Here is a 5,781-nt window from a genome sequence, read left to right as displayed (position 1 = left end):
CCGGGGCCCATACATCACCACCCGAGTTCAAAATACGAGTAGCTCAAGCGGTCCAACCACGAGCAATTCAGGGTCTCCCAATTGCACCAATTGTGACACAAACGGTAACGGGACCGTGTGTATTGACGGAAACTATCGAAGATGCGACCGTGAACGCCACAAAAGACAAAGAGATGAATAGAACACGTGTCACAATCAATGTATCTCAACAACAATTAATTGATGACTGTCTTGCCGTGATTGAAGACATTATCGTCATGCTGAACAAGTCAAGTGCATCTGTTGCATTTTCCAATTATAAACTTGAGACTTTATACAGTCTGAACAGAGCTAAATCGTCACTCCTGACAATTGTTCGCACAGACAACATTTCCAAAATCAGAACAATAATTGCGACCTTGATTCAGGCTCCGGCTTGTGATATATACAAATCTTTGGTGACGTATCGAGACAATGTCAAGATGATAATAGACGGCATTATTGGTTCTCTAACCACACCGTTTGTGCAGACTCCGGCTGGTATTGTACTGATATGCGTGGCCGTATTGTTGGGTCTGTTCATCATAGTGATGTGTTGGTATCAATGTTCTCGGCAAAATTACCAAGGCTATGAATATGTGACCATTCAATCGCCTAAAGACCCCGATCAATGGACCAATGTCTAGAAAGACGAGACATTGTGAAGAATACACGTGCTTCTGGGGAGGAGCAAGTGTGCTACATAACACACACAACTCTCCTATCCTCACAGCAGCAATGTTCACCGAGGTTTCAACCGCAGAACAATGGACCAGTGCCTTAGCGGATCTGACACTGGTCAGAACAGCGTTTTACTCTAAACTGTCGTTGCAGGACGACCGTTCCAAAACCTGTCCAAACCCCATAGACGGTATGGACAGTGACGTTGTCATGGCCCACACTTTAGCCAAACTGCCCTTGAAAATACGCTCCGCCGTAAACAGTAGGTTTTACCGACTCACCAATAGAATAATCACAAACGCCGATGACTCCAAGTGGAATTCGGGCACGTCTGCGGTGACCGTACGTGACCTTGTTGTGTACAGTGCCGAAGACGTTCTCAACAGACATTATGAAGATCGGGACGGAGCTCTGGCGTTTCAGCGTGCCATGAGGATGGCCGATCTGTGCGTGTTGGACGCTGACACCAAACTGTTTGACCAATTCGAGTACGATTCTGACACAGTATATGTCGGCACTGTACCCGCACTGGTCGACACCATGATATCGTGGCACAATAAAGATGTTTGCATAGCGTGCTTACGGCCGCACCAATCACAATTGCTGCAGCAGATGATCTTCTGTCTGAGCGGCTTTCTCACCGACGGATTCGTGACCGAACACGGTGAGATAGAGCAACGGTCCGTGACGCTCTACACGGTTGGAGGGCCCGAGAAATGGATACATAACAACAGAACCGTCTTCCACAAGCCTACATCCGTCGGACTTTACATGGGCATTAGGGACACTCCTAGAGTCGCACTGCAACGACCGACAGCAACAACAGAGTGGCGCGACGCCCAGTGTGACTCTGTGGAAATAGTCTTGAGTGGACTGTATTTAGGTATAGAGGTGACGTCTGCACACCTGGAAATATTGTATCAGAGCGCAGGGGTAAACCGTTCCCCAAATAATTACAGTGTGTTGATACACGATTCTACCGAGTCGTACGCGAGGGGATCTACCGAGATGCCTAAGGTGCATCATTTGCTTTGGGACTCAAGCGGCACGGGTTCAGTGTCAGGAATTCCCAATTGCGCCATAATGCAATCTGTATTCGACGATCCCGCCCATCTGAAGAGGCAGCTGTTGAAATACGGCGAAAGCGTCGGTAAGGATTTGTTTACAACGGTCTGTACCCAAAGTGTTGTCACGCCCCGTCAAAGTGACAGGGGATTACTGTCTCACACAGTGTCGAACGCTCACTACGACAAAACCGCAACGTCTGCGATCACGGATATGATCCGTACCATTAACGATCGTTGTTGCGGATCAGACGCCGTGCGCGTCAAGGTCGTACTGTTGTCAGACCCGGCTCGGATACAATGTTTAGAAGGTGTGTTGTGTGAGAGGTCCGACATCCCATTTGTACACCTGACCACAACAGGTCTGCTCCACATTAAAGGACCGCCGGAGACGTGTGTGAAATACCTACTGTTATTACATCAAAGACCGATCATTACCGTGACAAACGCAACCGACGCCGTGTACGCCGCAAACATGTGCGTGCGACTCAGTGAATTACGGATAGATTGTCCATCTGGCACGGTGTCAATGTCGGTTTACGTGGTCGGAAACAGAGACGGACTGGATCGTTTCGTTGAGTTGACGAAAGGACTTGAATTGTACACCACAGTGGTGAGCAAAGACGATTCGTTGGACGCCACACACCAAACAGCCCGTCTCGGGGAAGTGGTCGATGTGATCGCCGAGGTACTCAAGACAACACCCAAACTGACGAGATACGTCAGTTTCCGGACTCCAACGGTCAAAACGTTCTTCAACTGGAGTGTTCACGATGGGCATCCGGATCCGGCCATCGCTATGATTGTGTTCATGATTGCGCACAAAGTGTACGAACCAAATGACCAATATTGCTTTAGTCACATTATGGACGCATTCTATTTGTCTTACATGCCTGTCTAGCTGTATATTTTGCGAATAAACAAAACAGTGCACAATTGGTTGGTTTTTATTGTAACGTAACATAATTCATTCAACATAACATAATGTTCACTGAAAACTATCAAATAACAGGTCATACCAACACACGATACTCATCATAAAACATACAGTATTCACTGAACTACACCACGTATACATCACTCAAGTCCTATTACTCACATACTACACAACTGAAGACATTTCAGTCCATTTCAATGTTGTCTGTACAAAACGAAATTTCGATATCGGTTTCCATGTCGATGTCCATATCCATACACGTCGTAGGTACAACCGGTTTGAACGGTTTGTGAATAGTGTCGAAATAATCGTCGTCTTCATCGGACGGTACGACGCTGGTGGGCTCACTGTTACCGGCTTCGTTAGTTTTCTCGTCCGAGACTGTGACACTAGAGGCCACATACACAACACTCTGTGGCCTAGCCATTTGTTTAACTTTCTCCAATTCCATCCGACGTTCTGCTGTTAGCTCACCTGTAGACCGTCTAGACAACGATCGGTTGCGATCGTATGTGCGTGACATAGACCTACCTCGGTCCTTACGTCTGCCTCTGCTATTGGACCTATCGCGTCTGTGGATTTTGTATTCAGGGCTATACGTTGCCTTATTGCGATAGTGTTGGATGTGAGCTTTGTTTATTTTGATGACATCTGACGCGTGCGGCCGTTTTGGGGGTCTGGTTGTGCTCCTGGACCTGTCGTGTGTAGGGTACACGCTACAAGACCGGCCCCGTCCGTCGTCCCAGGCCCTCGGGTGGACGCTACGGGACCGGCCCCGTTTGTCGCAGGATTTTGGATGAACGCTGCGGGACCTGCTGCGGGATCTGCCCCGTCCGTCGTCCCGAGTCCTCGGATGTACACTGCGAGATCTGCCCCGTCCGTCGTCCCGAGCCCTCGGATGTACACTGCGAGACCTGCCCCGTCCGTCGTCCCGGGCCCTCGGGTGGACGCTGCGGGACCTGTCACGTCCGTCGTCCCGGGCCCTCGGGTGGACGCTGTGGGACCGGGCCCGTCCGTCGTCCCGGGCCCTCGGGTGGACGCTGTGGGACCGGCCCCGTCCGTCGTCCCGGGCCCTCGGGTGGACGCTGCGGGACCGGCCCCGGTCCTTGGTCCACGCCTCCGGTGGATTGTTTCTGTTTAGGTAGACAACACGAGGCCATCCGTGGCAATTGTCCGTCGTTCGTTGAACGACACCAATGTCGCAGAAAAATCCAGTGTTGCACACCTGTTCGAAGGTGCCGCTGGTCGACGAATAAACCGGCCACATAGTCAGATTGCGCCCTGTGTTACGTTTGTACATTTTCATGGCGGAGTACAACTGAGGCATGAGAGACACGTCGGCCGCTTTGGGTATAGGTCCTATTGCTTCTTTGCAACCAATGTACCGTAGACTGATTGGGGTGTTGGAGGTCTCCGGAAACACCAGGTCAGCTCCTCTGCACAGGTCCTGAGACAGCACGTGAAACGTCTCCCACGGGCACACAATGTTTTCCACTGCAGGACAAAAGGAAGGCAATCAGAGACACTCTCGGACAAACGGGTTAGTCACGTATCACAACACTCACCGGACAGAGTACCAACAGATTGATCGTGTTGTGTACTGTTGTACTTGATGCTCCTCCGTCGAGCAGTTCTTCTGACCACGTTGATGCACTTGAACCGCAGGGATTCCACCTTGATAGTTCTCCTGATTGCCTCGGCCCACTTGTGTAACTTTAAGTCACACGAATGTGTAGTGTAGCCACCGCTGACACACACTCTGACGGTGTTGGACGGTTTATTCTTTGGTATGCTGTTTGCCAAATCTTTGCAAACTTCATCCGGTCCGTATTCAGAGTCCACGTGAACATGTACGTACGTGTCAACATTGAGTGCGGCGCCCACGATCCGAAGGTAGGAGCAATACACGTACGCCGGTCCGGGATATTGTTGAATGGACCCGTTCTCGGGCAGTCCGAGGACGTTCACAAACTCGAACACTATGTCCATGAGGGCTCGCTGTGGACAGAAACGCATATGATGAGAAATGTATGTCCCTATGAGATTAAGAGCCTAAACTCCACCCTGACACAGGACCTCCCTTGCAGCTACGTTTGGTACCCCACGGTTGCGTGGGTGGACGTAACGGGCCGGCAAGACGCAGACAATTAAACAAGTGGTCCCTTACGTGTCACGCCTTTCCCGGTCCCGGAGTCACAAATGCACCGACACGATTGGAATGTGCGTGTGGGTATTCTGTTCCCCGCGTTTATAATTACGGCTGTGTCACAAATGACCTTGATGAAAGGGCTGTCCTTAAGAGTTTTAAGATAACAACACTGTATATAACAGATGAATGATGTGAGTGTAAGATATTGTTACTCAAAGGATCATGAAGCACGGTGGGTTGCTTACGGTACTGCTCCTAATCTGCCAATGTTCGGAGACAGGAGGCCTCAACTACGAGCAAACCGACTTGTCGGCTCAGTTTTTGGAACAAGAAGACGAAGCGTGCTACATACAGGATGCGTTCGGCGCATCCACGCAGCCCAGGGAAGTGTCCGATGTCAAACTGTCCCTGAAGGTGACGGACCAAGGCGTTCTACTCAACGCGGACTATTCCAGCAGCGAACCCAAGGACGCCATGCAAGGACGCTTAGACCGACTCATGGCTCCGCATAAATACAACGTGTCCAAACACTTCGACGAACTCCAGATGGACGAGTGCCAAACGGACATGGCGCACGATCATCCTATCTACAAGGCGAACTTCACCGCCGTTGGCAGAATCACGTTTGCAGTGAACTGTTCCAACGTGAAGAACGGCACGTTTTCGTTATCCGCCACAACCATGCTCGCCAACTTGACCGCAACCATCAAAGTGGTGTGGGCGACCGTCAACTCAAGTCAGTTGACGTGCAATGACCAAACGTGTGGGTCCCGGGTTTTACTCCCGTGTCCACAGAAGGGAGAGGGGGATTGTCCCCCCTGGGGCCATCTCCATTGTAATTCAATGCAGATAAGTACACAGAGGGGTGTGTGTGTGTGTGTGTGTGTGTGTGTGTGTGTGTGTGTGTGTGTGTGTGTGTGTGTGTGTGTGTG

Source organism: Kryptolebias marmoratus, linkage group LG12, assembly GCF_001649575.2.
Source record: "Kryptolebias marmoratus isolate JLee-2015 linkage group LG12, ASM164957v2, whole genome shotgun sequence".
NCBI lineage: Eukaryota > Metazoa > Chordata > Actinopteri > Cyprinodontiformes > Rivulidae > Kryptolebias > Kryptolebias marmoratus.
Note: the sequence above shows the minus strand (reverse complement) of the source record.